Here is a 15,944-nt window from a genome sequence, read left to right as displayed (position 1 = left end):
TACAGACTAAGTTCACAACACGGCACACACAAGCATTTATGTACATATTCCAGGGTGCACTCTCTACTTTCAATTACTAGGAACTTGAGAAATCTCTGTGTTTATACTCTGCCATCTTCTGCAGGGTGCCTAAGTAAAGCAATATTTTTTTTTCTTCAAAATTATTATCTCAAGAGCTCTTAAAACTGTTTACTTTGATTGACCTTTAGGATGGAATTGCAATATTCTGTGCAGTGAATTTGTAAACAAGCTGGGAAAAAACACATAGTAAAATCTGTAAAAGCTAAAATTATGCTACATATCATTGGTCTGTGGCTTTCTCCCTAATTCTGCCACATAATGGCTGAAAAGTCAAATCTGCCCTTCTAATTTCTTCCCCAATCCTGTTGAGTTGGTGATTGGCATGCTTTCCTTCTGGGCAATGTGAAGCAGCAGCAAAGGCCAGGAGAAGGAAGGGACTGGGACACACTAATGAGTGGGCAACAGGAGATGGCCAAACAGCTGTAGTGGGTGGAATGGTGGCAGCAGTTAATGAAAGCAGAAAGAAGAGGAAGGGCCAGGCTGCCAAGAAGGTTTCAGAATGACAGAAGGGATTTGCATAGACCAGTGGTTCCTGTCTTTTCTGTGGCTTAGACGTACCTTAGAAATTTGGCATTGTGTTTTGTTTGACTGAGCTCAGCTCCTCCTCTCTCCTCTGTTTGGAAATTCCTCCTGTCTCTGTGTCCCCAGCCCACCCTGTGGCTGCCATTTCTATCCTCAAAAAGCCAGGAGTCACTGGACATGGCTGCACATAAAGGGAGTGTAGTTCTGGCAAACTATTCCCTTGAGCTCCGTTGCTTGTCAATTCCGTGTTCTCACCTCAGCAAGGAAAACTACATATCTCTTCGGGAGCTGCTAGGAGAGACCACACTTTGTGGCTTTATCTTTTCTATTAATAGGTTCTTCTGAGTGGATGAAGATGGTGCTGTCTTCCTTTACTGAGGACACATCCTGTTGAGAAGCCAAATTGTTTCTTTTTGTCTCAGGCACCAGAATCACACATGAAGAATGCACTTCTAGAAACACTAGTTGTCTTGCCACAGGGAAGGTAATGACAAAAATGGAATATATCACAGCAGCCAATGTTGGGAAATTGAGAAACATGTTCATAAAGTAGGGATGTCAATGGCAACCAGAAGAGATAATGTTATCACTGCTACTCCTAATAACAGAGACACTGGCAACAAAACCAGGATTAGCCTGCCTCTTCTTTTCCACAGCTGTACTTTCCTGCAATTTCACCATATCAGCTTTTTTGTTTCTCTCTCAATAAATGTAAATAGCTTCAGTGTATGAGCTGAAACCCTGGGTCTCACTATAATGGTATTTTCCTTGATTTACAAGCACTTAGAGAGCTTTAGTTTCCACTAGATTAGAGAGGATCTGCAACTCCTTAAAGCTTGATTTGATTTATTTTTATGTGTCACATTTCCTCCTCTCTAGTCCACCTCTGTTGTCTTCATCCTAAATTCCACACTGCTATTTAGTATGGATGGTGTGTAGTGCATTGTCACTGCTCACTCATTGCTTGCTCCTTCAGCATGCAGCAATGTATACCTTGGAACTGGACATACCCTAGAGAAGCACATCTACCATCCATAGCTTCAGCTCAAACTCACTCAGTAATAAATCTGCACTGATTTTACTTGGTCTCACAGAAGTACTATAATTTATCTCTATCTCTTTTGATCCAACATAAACAAGAATACTATTTATTGGGAAATGTCATAGTTTTTGTTGTCTGGATTTTCACCCAGGTTGCAGTTCTCCCTTGTAATACATGATCCAGTCTCTATCAGTCAGTCCCAACTATCCAAATTAAACTAGGCAAAATGATGGACAAATTCTCTTCTTTGAAATCTGACATTCAACCTTCTTTTATCTTTGTTTGAAAAAGCACGATAACCTACTGACAGAAGGGGAGAGAGGGAAAGGAAACTTGTTTGGCTCAGTTTTTCTCTTTCTCAGTCAAGCATTGAAAACTGTTGTTCAAAGTACGCTGAGAATTAGGGAACAGCAAATTTGTGCAATTGAAAACAGTTATGTAAATTGAAATGCCAAATTTCCTGTGCCAGATGCAATATGAATTCACTGTAGGGCAAGAACTATCATTAGAGCTCCCTAGGAAAGGAACTAGAATAGCAAAGTAATGATTTTAGGGTAATATGCTGATGTTATTTGAAAGCTGGGATTGGGATGCAAACATTTGTGCAGCATTTTGTTTTATGCAGTCCCTTGTTAATGCATCTGGTATTCATTTTAACACCACTAATCCTAATGGATTCATTTAGTACTTGTGGATGTCACAGGCATTTCCTGTAGGTGTTGTGCTATGATGAAGTACTCGATACTGGACACTTAAGGTGTTAGCACATTTCCTTTGATTATGTACTTTTTTTCATAAGCTGTCACAATAAAATTCCTCTTGGTACATGTTAGCAGGAGCAGCTGTATGCAAAGACCATTGTATCAGCAGTATTTGAATAATGCCATGGCCATGGGGATTCAAGCCTAATAGGTAAAACATTCGGTGATCCTGGCAGTAAAGAGAATTTGAAAGTGTTTCAGAAAAGCAGATAGAGATATTATATGTTAGAGATATCTATATGTTGCATATAGAGATAGAGCAAATGGGCAGGTTTGCCAAGGTGACAAATTTATTAAAAAAAACCAAACCGACCTGCAGTCAGTCAGCATTCAGTTTATCCAGATGAAATTTGTTTTCTGGCTTTTGTGTGGAGAAAAAGGATATGAGTGGGATAAGGGGGCAGTGGGGTTTTTCAGCTGGATGCTTCCTCATTCTCTCTCCAGAAACTGGTCTGCCTATCCTAAACAATCCCAGTTTGTAGTGGCATTTATTCAAGAATCAGCATTGTTTTGAAAGCTTTCCAAAAGCTTGACTTTAAAACAAAATAAAAAAGCTTGCAAAGTGATTACGTTCAGGTTTCTTGGAGAAGTTTTTTGAGCTTTTGCTTTGTGATTTTTGTTGTTTTGGGTGGGATTTACAGTATGGCTTAGGAATGTGTGATGGAACTAGATCAAAATGGACTGTAACATTTGGTTATATGGTTTGAATTATTACTAGACTTTGAAAAAATACTTTTATAGTAGAGTTGTAGCTTTTAATATGTGGGTTTGTCTCACTGCATGTGATCCATAGCATAGTACCTTCAAATTAATTCTATAAAAAATTCTGCTACTTCTTTTCTCCACTGCAATAAAACAAATGCAAAAGAATGTTTCACAACTCTGTCCTTGTCTAATATTGTAATATCCAGTTCAATAAAATGTCTCACCAACACTAAATGTGAAAAACAAGGCTTCAGATCAGTATTGGGATAACACCGACTCAGAATACTGCAGGTGAAGCTGAGTCTTAAAACATTTTATTCTCATCCAGCTGCATCCAATTTTTTAGATTTAGTGTTTGCATCCATCTCTTCCTGTCAGAAAAGTAAGGGAGTTGCTTTGTAAGTACTGCTCATGTATAAAAGCCTATTGAAACTCACGGCAAGACCAAATCCTCTAAAAGGGTCAGAGAAGATAGAAGTCTGTTTTCACAGCTCTCTATCTTCCAACAGTTGCACCAGCTGGTGAAGAAGACAGGAACACTTTTCAGAAGGGTGGACGTAAAGGAAAGTTATTCTGACCTTGTATCCTTAGCCAGGACTGGGGGAAAATCCAGTATCTCCAGTGGCAGGAAAAATCATTGCTACAAATAAGGTATTTTTGGTGGCTTAGTTTGTCATATAGAAGGTGGTATAGCTTTGTGTGTAGCAAAACTCTTTGTCAGCTCCTACCATGAGTCCAGCAGGAGTGTCTGGGAGCACAGCTGCAAACAGCAGCCTGCAGCTTCTCAAGGCACCCTGCGTGCCAAGCAGATCAAATCACCATGAAAGAGACTCATTCTCTTTAAATGTCCATGATATTGCTTATATAAAATAATCCTAAATGTGAATTCTACTGCTTTTGTCACTGTGACTGCTGAGAGCTGAACTAATTTATCATCCCTGCAGTCACTCATTTGTCTGTTCAGAAGGGGGAGTTAAGTGGACTCTTGCAGGATTGAAATGAGTAGTTTATGCTCTCTCTGGTTCATGTCAGTGTTCCCAGTTTGTTTTTCCAGAAGCTCATAGAAAGGTGGTCTCCTTGAAATTTAGGTCTCACTGTTTTACTTTCAAAATCATAAAACTCCAACTGCCTTCACTCATGTCTTTTTTGCTAAACTCATACTGTGAAAGATCTATAATAATGCAGATACAGCAGCTGATGACCAAATCAACCATATAATCCATAGCTAATTCATTCCTGTTGATATGAAATAATGGCTTTTCTGAATATGTTATGCCTTTCTTACAGAATTCTTCATTGGGTTAAAAGATAAGTTTCACTCATCATTTTCTATCTGTCTTTACCTTCCCTCTCCAACTCTAGTCTTTCTTTTAATCCATGTTGAAATATCAGAAAGCAAGTCTAATGTAAATAAATATCTATTGAGACATCTGTGGTTTTGTATAACTGTTTTATGACTGTGAGTGTCACCACCTGCCTTTCCCCAATTCCTTGATTGAAGACTATAGTGTACATGGTTGCATTTTCACTTGAAGGAATATTATTTCCCATTGCACTGTACATAATTGTATAATTGAGATAATGAGATGCTTTTTATGCCTGCTAAAAATCATTTTTTACCTCTAGGCTACTTTTCACCCTCTTAGTCCCCTGGAAAATAGCTGAGACTGTAGAAAGAAATTTTGCATATCTCACATGGCTTACACTGACTGAGAGGAAACATAGGAATGTACTTATTTTCTTTTTTCTTTTATTTTTTTACTGAGTTACAACTCAGGTCAGCTGTTAATGGGCTCTTTCTAATGTTAGCGCTGACTTTAAATATGTGAAGTAATTAATTTCTTACCACTGAATTTTGTCAAAATGATTTGGAGAGAAGGAACCTGTTTGCACCTCTTACATTTTCATTTCCGTTCCAATCCATCTATTAAAGTGATACCAAATAAAGGCTCTTCTCCCATCTTCATTTACTTGATAAACCCTACAGAATACATGACTTCTATAGAGAATTTCAACAACCCAACATGGATTGATTGCCACATATGAAGTCTCATGGACATTTTTGCCACCTTTAAGGCCTGCCATGTCATAAGAATGTTGGGCCTGGGCTTGTAGGTTTTCCTTGCAGCATTGTGTTTCAGTTATGTCCCAATCCATGCAGATAGAAGTAAAACTGATGTTGTCAAGGAAATCTTTCCTTTATAAAGTACTGCTTCTCTATTGAGGTATATTGCTCTTTCTTGGAAAACACATTACCATAGAGCTAAATAAAAACATTTTATATGTTATATATTAAAAATTTTTATTAGACAAATATGTTTCAGACACTCACAGTATCATTCTTTTTATAGCGCTTCTAATGCTAACAATAAATTTCCACTATTTGGGCAGTTAAAACTATATTACTTTTCTCATAGAATGTATTCCACTTAATTCTTGATATAATCAACTTTTCTTACTCAAACTTCCAAAAGATCACTTTGCATGCTCAGTTCAAAGGCAAATGTCCTTGCTTGCACCACAAAGTTACCTGAGTAGAATGGACCCAAGAACATTATTAACTATCTGTAAGACAGATTGATTACATGCTGTGTTCTGGACCTGCAGTGTGGATCAGGCCCGATAGTTTTTTACTGCATAACTCTTTTCTAGGTATGTTTTTCTTTTTCTGGCCTTCATATCATTAAACACCAAGGCAAGTGATTGACAGTTATCCAGACTTTGTCAGAAGAGAGATTCTCAAAGGAATTTTGGCTGCTTCAAAGGAACAGCATTTACAGCTTGCTGCAAAATGATTCATGGAGTTCCTTTAAATGAGCTGCTATGGAGTTCTTTAGGAAATATGATCTATCCATGATCATCAAAAGCCACAGGCAAAAGCTCAGGCAAAGGCTGGACAACTCCTTTGTGTTGTGGCTTTGCCATGAAGGTCATACCACGTACATGAGTCTTTTGACTGATGTACCATTGACTGATGTTCCCTTTCTAGTACTTCAAACAGAATATAGTATCTGTGTATCTATTTCATAAACTCAGGTGTCTGTTTAAGCTGTTAGAATTTGTGGTATATACTACACAGCCATTGTCTATAGATGACCTTAGAAAAGCTTTATTTTAATCATAGGAAAAGCATTGACATTCTTCAGGAAATACTGTATTGTTATTGTTGGTTCATCTAATCAGGAGGTGAGTCTTTGGCTTTATCTGTTAAATACAGCAGAAATAGCTTTACTTCTCTAGGTAGAAAAACCTGTCAGAGTAGTGATCTGAAGCTGAAGACTGCTATTCATGTATCAGTTGTCTGTACTAAACCAACTGAGAAAGGTAGAAATGAGACTAATCTTGTGTATTTCTCTTTTTGGATACTCAGATTTTCAGTTCTCCTGATATTTATCATGGTCTAAGGAAGATCTAAATAGGTATAATGTCAAACAGCATGAAATATTATGAAATATCCAAGCAATCTTTCTTCCAAACAACAAAATAATCTTGCTGTTACCTATTCTGGTGGCATCAGGAGCTTTCTGTCCCTCACTGGGACATAAATTGAAAATTTTTGTGATGTATAATTAATGAATGTTACTTTCAGAAAGCTTTTAAATTCCTATGATCTGAATTATGTCCAGAATATGTTGTGGACAGTATAATATAATGATATGTTCATCATGCCACTGATTGGATTTCTGTGTGACCAAGGCAGGACCTCACTCTTAGAGATGGTTTGTCATATAATTTTCATGTATTTGCCATCAATGCCATTCTGCATTTCTTCTTTGTAGAAAAAATACACACACATGTGTCCTTGCACATATGCATTTCCAGTTTCACCTTCACAAAACACACTACAAAGGTAGCCCCGCAAACATGGATTAAGAAAGGATATTAACAACTGTACTTTAAAGCAGGCTGCTCTCTTTCATTGTGGGTCAATTGGGAAATTATAAGAATTGATTCATTGCAAACAGCTGTGTTTGTGAAGAAAAAAACCCAACAAAGCAAAACTAGCTGTGCTGGCATACATCCACTGCATGTCAATAAAAGCCTAAACATGTGCTAGTCACCAGATCTTAATTAGCTGTATGTTCCTAGTTTGAGCATGCTAGCATTTTTTGCAGCTTAGATTATTTTTCTTCGCAATTTTGACATTATGTCTCAGCCCAATAAATCAATACATAATGTGGAAATAAATATTAATCTTATAAATTTAATCAATATAGTAGTTGTTAATGTAGTTGGTAATGATAAATTGTTGAAAGAACCAAAATGCTTGCATTTATCATTTTTCAGTCCTTAGTTAAGAAGATACAAATAATTAATATTTCACAAATCAAGCTTTTCTTCCCAGTCTTGCTAGCAATTTGAATTAAACAGATGTTAATTTAAAATGTAAAGGTAAAGCAGGAAAGAAAACAAGGATATGACCCCAGCATGAGACACAGCATCATATGGAGGTACTTACAGTTCTACTGACACTGGGAGTAAGCACATGTTTCAACCTTACTCTGAACCTGGTTGAATATTTTTAACCAATTACTTTAGATAGCGGATTAAACAGAAATAGCCATGCTATTTAGACTCATATGGATTGTAAGTGACCTCTGAAGAGCAGAGAGCCCAAAACTTTGTTCAAAGAAGGTCAAACTTCAGGTTGCTCATGGACCTGTTCAGAAAAAAAAAATTTTAAGAGTCATAAAATTAATTCAAAAAGAAAATAAAAGTATTTTAATGTACACAATTTTATTAGGTAATGTTTGTTATTCCTTCTGAAATTGTCTGGTTCTTTTGATAATAAAAGAGCAAATTATAAGCATTAACTCATTAGATTTTCTTTATATTTTTTTATTTTAAAATTGAAAAAGAAATACCTCAGTAAAACTCTGATATTTGGATAAAATAGCTTGTATTTTGCCATCTTAATTTAACTAGAACTACATTTCTTATTTTCCAGTTAGTTTTTTCTGCCATCTTGAGAATTGTCAAATAAAACCACTACCAAAAAATGAAGAAAACTTAAATTTCAAAAGCATCAATAAACACTGTATATTATATATCATAAAGAAGAATCAGACAACTGCACACTTTCTTCCTTTGCTTCCATTTGTAAAGAATGGGAAATTGAGTATAATGAAAGGTAAATACTTTTCAGTAGCACAAATATGGTTTTTGAACATAGATTCATCACTCTCATTTTGAGTAGTCCTATCCAGCATATCCTGATTGATATTAATCTCAGGCGCTGGATATGGTGAAAGGGAAACAAACCCTTGGGCATTTTTATAAGCTTGACATTCTCTGCTGCTTGGAGGTGTAGTAGAGGTAGATTGGTGTAATACATTCTTGTTAAAGGAAGCATGGAAAATAAAATAACCTCCATCTTCCATAACAAATAGTAGGCTAGCAGGCATTTGCTAATGCTAATTCACAGCATTGGAGACAGAATTAGGAGCCTTGAAAAACCTCCAAAGCTAACTTCCAGGTCAGAACCCCTTCCTGGCACTTGGGGAGTCTCAAACTGGAATGACTTTTGATGATTCCCTGGGATGGGAGTAAGGGTGGAAAGCATCCTCTGCTAACTGAGTTCACTCATATAGGTGAAGAGCAGATTTTGTTCTGCCTAGTTTCAAAACATTCAAGAGCTATTTTAAATTTCTATGTTTAGGCATGTGGTCTCTGCACAATGGTATGTGTGTTCAACTTGTTGCTCTGTATTCGAGACGCGTTCAGCTGCATCCTGCACTGTCAGAGCACAGGTCACTGGAGTCTGCCAGTTAAAACACATCACTTGTGTTTACACACTGCACTGAAACGTTCTGGGATGAGATTCTGAAGCTTCTTCAGTCCTGAACTGTAAACTGTAAGGAATTAGTATGCAGGGGAAGCAGGTAGAGTACACTCCTGAATGCTCAGGTATGCAAAGTTTTTTCATAAGACACAGTGCTGTAGCAGTTCCCTCCCTGTCACAGCCTTTCTTAAAGCACAGGGTCACCTACTGAACTATGAAGACAGACACTTTCTACAATAGTGTCTGTCTTTTTTTTCCTTATTCTTGCTTCTTTCCCATATTGTACAAACATGTCTTGAACACAAAAGCTCTCACTGCGGAAAGACTTTAGAAAGTCTGGCACAGTCTCTTCTGGTTTTGAGGAAGCTGTTCTCCTCCTCTGAGTTTTATGAGCTGGTATTCAAGGTTCAGGAATTTGCTTGTTATTTTTCCTTGTTGTTTGACATAAGTTAGTAGAATTTTTTTTTCTAGGAAAAGTACTTTGCCTTGGATAGGTTTCCCTGGAAAATAAACTTATGCTAATATTTAGCAAAGTTGGAAATAAAATGACTTTGTGAGAACTTTTCATCCTCTGATATGAATAGAGATTTCTTTATTGGTTGATATTTGGCAGAAACCAGGGGTCTCTCTTTCAGGAATACTGTCATTTTTCTTAGAAACTTAAAAGCTATTGAAAAAGTTATTTGAAGTTTGGTTTTGGGTTCCTTTTTTCTGGTTGGAGAGGCTGGTTTTTTTTATATTGTTGTGAAAATAGTTGGCCAGATTTATCTCTGGCATTTCTCCACTGAGACCAAACTCTCTTTCCTGCCTCCATTCCTTCTAGCAGGTTGTACATAATTATAACTGACAGTAAGTTTATGGAGCTATTTTCTCAGTTCAGGACACGTAGGGCATACTTAACACATTGTTTTTCCCAATTTAGCACAGGGAAAGATATGCAAATTAGCAAAGCACCGGCTCCCTCACAGATTTTGTGACAGAATGATGGAGTTGAGAAGTGCTCCTTTCTGGGAATCTATTACTAGATCAGTCTGCTATTGCTGAGAACTTTAACTGTCTTCTTATTAAATCACAATAAGCAGTAGGACCAAAATGGTAGGGAGGAAAGTTAAATAGCTGTATGGCCTTTTTACATCAAGTACAGTTACATTTGTAACTTTTCATTTCAGAACAATAGCACTTTTTTGTTGTCATTTTTAGCAAGCATAAGAAACATAGTCATGACTTTGACCCCTTTAAAATAATTTTTTAATTAATTTTTTAATTTTGGGTTTCTGCATTCTTCATTCTTTAGTCCTACTGGACAGATTTGTAAATTTGTCTGTGATTCAAAGAGTACACCAAATCCTCTTATTTCATTGTATTTGGAAGAAACACGATTAGATTATTAACTGTTAACAAAGCTATTGCTATGCCCACAGTGTTATTTTATTTTAAATTCCTCCTATTCAAATTCCATGTGAGTCTATTCCATGCTAATTTATTGCATTAAAAAACACACAGGAGAAAGGAGTGAGGGAAGCCAGCCAGGAAATATTGGGCCTGAATATTATCCTTTGAATCTAATTATTATTCAGGAGTGGCAGAAAGTAAAATTGCATAACTTCACATGCTAGTGCTAACATTTTATCCTAGCTAGTAGGTATTCTATGTGAAAGTTCAAGTTTACTTCAAGGAGGGAGGACATCAGTTTCCTTTTTTAGATTTAATCACATATCTCAGCAGCCATGACATCTCACCTGCAAAACTGTTTCCTTTCCACAGACATGGTCTGGTCCCCCTCCACAGAGGGTATAAGTGACTCATAAGCCACAAATGTCAAAATCATTGCTGCAATGCACAGCTAATCATCATCTTTCTTCTCTACTGATACTACAGAAACAAGAGTCGTGGAGAAAAGTTTGCCCATTTAGTAAGAATAGAGGAAAAATCCACTCTGTAGTAGGCCCAAGAATATTTGATAACATTTGACCAAAAAGAATCAACTTTACGTAGTTCAAAGAATTTTAGGCTTCTGCACATAAACAGGACAGCCCCGTAGTTGTGTTTACCTGATGATAATTTTACATTTTTTGATTAAGAAAAAGTGATAACTGGCTTTTTAAAAATGTTTCATAAAAGTCTGCAAAGTTTTCCTTATGTCATGTGAATCAGATATCACATTCCCCTTAAAAAGTTTGTGTGTCGACTCTATGCCCTCAAAGTGTTAAATTTATACTGTAAAAGTTCATTTCTTTGTTTCTCTCTCTCACACTACTTGGCTTCTAGTCATCTGAGAGACTTCCTTGAACACTGTTTGCTCGTAATACTTAGCCGTCTTATAATTTTAGTGGTTGCATGCATTAGTGTGGTTTTCTGTCTACTTAGAAAATCCTCCCTTTCTTGAGCTGTAGCTTTTGCTTGTTAGCCAACTAAGCTGTTCAAAACAAGACTGATTATCTGGTCTCTAATGACCATTTTCAAGACACTGCCTAATAGTTTTCTTTGATTCTTTTAATACTATTATTTTATTACAAAGGAAATTTGATTACTCCCAAAGCCTTACAAAGCATCAGTTTTAAGAAAATTGTTATTAATTTTTCTCAGCTCTTCAAAGCTGTTGTCTTGCAAAGCAACAATTACTGTTACATTACTGGACTAAAAAGTACCTTTGGAGAGATAACAAAATATCTGAACTGCTGTGTCTCATATTCTCAATAATGGAAATCATGGGGAGTCTGCAGCAGATAACAATATGAAGGGTATAACTGTATCTTTACCTGAAGTGGGGGAGGAAGTGGGATTTAACCACAGATAAAAAGCTTGAACTGTGGTATTTCATGCATCTCTTCCTTTCAAACAAATCAGAAGGTCAGACTCTCTACACTCTCTCCATAGCCCTCCTCATAAGGCTAAGTCAGTATACAAAGCAAAACAAAAAGTTTTGTCTAAATAAGTATACATAGAGCTAAACAAAAAGATCTGACTTCCTTTGAGAAAATGTTATAAAATCAAACATAAAGTAGCAAGAAAATAAAATCTCCCTCTAGCACAATCCAAAACTGACGTGAGATTATAAAAATACTCAAGTCCAAGACCTTTATTCTGGTAATAAAGTAGCTTTCTTGGTCCATGTCAAAAGTTGAGATTGAAATGTTATTTACTTATACCCATAGCTTATTAGTTGAATGGGCAAAAATATATTGAAATAAATAGAAGTCCAAAGAAACACATTCTGCCAATGTTTTCTGTGTTTTGCGGGGGTTTGTTGGGGTTTTTTTTGTTTGTTTGTTTGTTTTTTTGTTGGCAGGTATAAGGAATTCTTTTACAGATATTGGCAATACCGTGAGACATAGGTGATAAAACTAAATGTAGAAAATTGCTGCAAGTACAAAAAAAGTAAAATTGGAAATTGTTTCTGTGACATTATGCTTTCAGTAGATTAATATTCCGTCTCAGCTTAATTTGAAAGCTTTATTCACATTGCACAGCTTTTTAAAATTAATTACATACACACACACAAAAAAAATTGTCTAGGTGTTTGTTGTTGTGAACAAACAAAGGTGTGAACTTATTTAAAATTGCTTCATGCTGGAGGAAATTAATAAAAGCGTTGGTGATGATGAGGATAAAACGTACAAAAGAATGAGAGGAATAAAAACTGTCAGGAAAATTAGTTGATGTAAGGCACTTTTTGCTTTTTCAACTAGATATTGCAAAACATTAGACTGTTCTGACATTTTGGCTCTTAAGTGGCAGAATTACTTTCTAAATGTTACTCATTGGCTGCACCTTGCTCAGCTCTTTCCACCTCCTTGCTGAAGAAGTACACTTGGCTGTTAGAGGCCTTGGAAGAGACAGGGGAGAGGTTCTTCACTTGTGCAGGTGCTTTTCTCAGTGACAGCAGCACAGGGGAGCAGTTCCCATGACAAATACAAGCAGTGCTGCTGAGCAAAATGCTCCCGCAGCTGTATCCAGCTTCCAACACAACGCTTGCACCTCGGTGCACAAACTGGGCCTGTCCCAGAGTGAAGCATCTCTCTACACTTCTGCATAGAGAAAGAGCTCAGAGGCCCTGCTTGCTTTCACTTTCCCTGACATCAGAGCAGCCTGATTTCATAGCCAAGCTCTGGTTTTGTTTGTTTGCCTTGTTATTATTATTTTGAATGTCCCCAATACCAATTTTTGTAAAGGAGCACTCCATAGTTCTTCAAACCCCCACTCCATGAATTCAGCTTTCTCATCCCTTAGTGCTGATGCTGTCTGGCAGAGCAGCCTCCTGCCATCATGGTGTCTGAAGTTAGTCTTGGCAGGAGTTGTTATAAATTCTTAAGTGCAAATGCAGCATGTAAGCTTCTGAAGAAGCAATAAAGGCATGCTGAAAAATGTCATGCCCAGATTAAAAGGGAGTTGTGCAAACCCCACATACCAACAAGTGGAACCCCACTGGGAATCACCAAGAAAAAAACACTGGCAATGTTATTGTGGAATCTACCATGATTTTTGCCTGTGGGAACCCAGGGCACGGGGAATATTTCTCTGTCTGCTCTGAAGCATCCTGACCCCCAGAGAAGCACTGACTTTGACCCTCATTCATGGAGAAAGCTTCCAAGACTTCAAGATAGACTAGAGTCCACAAAACTGTGAAATAGATTATAGAGAGTAGTATAGCATGTCACTTGGGTGAGAAATTTAGCTTTTGGGATTTTTAGTGTGTTGAGGATGGGAACAAGATGGAGGTTTTAGGGCAGAGGCAGGTTGTTCTTCTTCACCTTCTTCTTCATGGCCTTGGGTGATGTCTTGCAATTGGACAGAAAAGTCTGCATTGCAGACTTTGAGGGATCAGTTATTGGGTAAAAAGGGAAAATAATCTAGGTGTCATTTCTTAATTGGGTAGTTTAGTCTTAAAAGACCTCGTAACAAGAAATTGTTGGCCAAACCGCTCCAGGAGGGTTTCCCCCTGACAGGGGAAGCCCCAGAGAGGAGCCCAACATGAGGCCCAGAAACTGATAGTTGCCTAAGCCTAAATATGAAACCTTTGAAAAAATAGGCTGATGTTACAGAAATTATAAGACTATATAGGAATTATAAATATCTGAGGGGGGGGGAAAAAGTTTATTTAGTAAGCAGAAAAAAGTTTCTCAGCTTCTTTAATCAGAGTCGAGTTAGAAACTCAGCAGTCTGTGAAATTTGTAAGTCTAGTTTGATGGCATTGGCATAAATTAATCAATGTTGGCTGGGTTTTTTAGTATATTTTTAATATTTAAATAGTTTTGTTTATGACATTCCAAATCTTTTTTTCATGAGACAACTGGAAAAAATATAAATTGCAAAGTGTAAAGAAATTTGAGGATAATTTTCATAGCTGAAACTGTCCTGTGTAAAAGTTGAGAAATGAGAGTACAAGTACTTGAAACATGGGCAGAGGATGCTGGACCAATGAATGTGGGTTTGAAGTGGCAGTTCATAAGTGTGTGTGTGAAATTGTAAGTGTTTTGCAAGAAATATAATATGGCTTCCATTTTTCACTGAATTCATTCATTCATTCATTCATTTTATGAGTACTTGAGGGTGGAAGAGTGTAAGGAAGCAGTGATGGTTGTTTGGGGTTTTTTAATACCAGTCTCTTTGTCCTTCAGCCACTCAAATCTTTTCAGTGTGGTTTAGTTTCACTATCCAGTAACAAAATCCCACTCACAGCTTATCTTTTTTCTGATGTTTCAGAGAATTAAAGAGTGGTTTGTGTTGGCAGTGTAAGCAAAACTAGACACTATGCAACACAATGAGGGATTGAGAAGAGTGCTGCTACAGTGGGCACAAGACATAACACTAGGACACCTCTAGCTATCATTTTGTGGTTAAAATCACACAAATTTATCTGGAAAGGTGCTCCAAAAAATGAAACTTCCAACACTGGTGCTACGGGAGACTCCATCATCACTGTTGAAGTAGCAGTATTTTTCTGACAGAGTTTGTAGTCTATCAATCAGAATGTTATTGAATCAATAAGAATTAGCCTTTATTTGTCTTGAAGAGAGATTTTGTCTGTCTTTATGGCTGAACAATTAATAGATTACTGTGAATAGCAGAAGTGGTATCTTATATGTATTTGACTTAAACAAGCTTGTGGGACTATAAGCAGACCATCTACCCACTGTAGCTTTTGTAACTGTTTCTCCTTGACTGTGGAAAGTGTCTGTCTTTGACTCATGAGGTCTGAATCATCCACCATCCTCGTAACAGCAAACTTTAGGTTAAATCTCTAGTAGGCATTAGTCATAGAACTACGGTATGGGTTTAGAAGAGTAATGGAGAACAGTTTTGGTATTTATAGAATGGTTTGGGTTGGAAAGGACTTCAGGGGTCATCTAATTGTAACTCCCCACTTCCACTAGACCACGTTTCTCAGAGTTCCATCCAATCTGGACTTCAACTCTTCCAAGAATGGGAGAAACACAGCTTTTCTGGTCAACCTGTGCCATTGTTTCTCCACCTTCACAGTAAGGAATTTCTTCCTAATTTCTAGTCTAAACCTGCCCTTTTTCAATTTGAAGCCATTCCCATGTGTCCTATCACTACAGGCCATTGTAAAAAGTCCCTCTCTGGCTCTCTTGTAGGTCCTCTTTTGGTACTGAAAGGATAAGTAATGGGTGAAAGAAAAGTGTTTCTAATACTTTATTTGAAAACCTTCTGGAGACCTTGAGAGATCATTCTAGAAGTAAGAGGGTCATTGCAAAGACCACAGCAGCACTGCTACAATAGTATCAGCCAGTTTGTATGTTTGTATGTTTCACATTTGTTCTTAAACAATGGTGATGGTGGCGGACTGAAGACTACAAAGGTTAAAATTTTGCCACAAAGCAGCAAGAACAGGGGTGAACATCAGTTACCTCTCAGTTCTCCAACAGTATAAATCAGCTCTATTTTGAGGTTTTCTAATCCCATTCAGGATTTAAATATCTCTATGGAGAATGCTTCCAATTGGCAGCAGAGTCTACTGATGCTGATATTGTTAATGATGCTGTTGATGGTTAAAAAGATATGTGTGCTAACAAAGGTATGCTCCCAGGAG

At 37.2% G+C, this 15,944-nt stretch overlaps 1 long non-coding RNA gene across 1 annotated transcript in view; it reads left to right on the top strand.

Annotated features, from left to right (window-relative positions):
- LOC137482413 (uncharacterized) overlaps positions 1-2,609 on the top strand; it is a 53,850-nt gene extending 51,241 nt beyond the window's left edge. The window contains exons 2-3 of the long non-coding RNA XR_011004062.1: positions 939-1,087; positions 1,580-2,609. This is a non-coding gene — a long non-coding RNA (uncharacterized lncRNA). The remainder of the gene's footprint in view (positions 1-938; positions 1,088-1,579) is intronic.
- The last annotated feature ends 13,335 nt before the right edge of the window (positions 2,610-15,944 follow it).

The sequence above is a fragment of the Anomalospiza imberbis genome, chromosome 1 (assembly GCF_031753505.1).
Source record: "Anomalospiza imberbis isolate Cuckoo-Finch-1a 21T00152 chromosome 1, ASM3175350v1, whole genome shotgun sequence".
NCBI classification, from domain to species: domain Eukaryota; kingdom Metazoa; phylum Chordata; class Aves; order Passeriformes; family Viduidae; genus Anomalospiza; species Anomalospiza imberbis.
The sequence above is the reverse complement of the archived record's forward strand: the minus strand, read 5'-3'. Positions and strand labels throughout refer to the sequence as shown.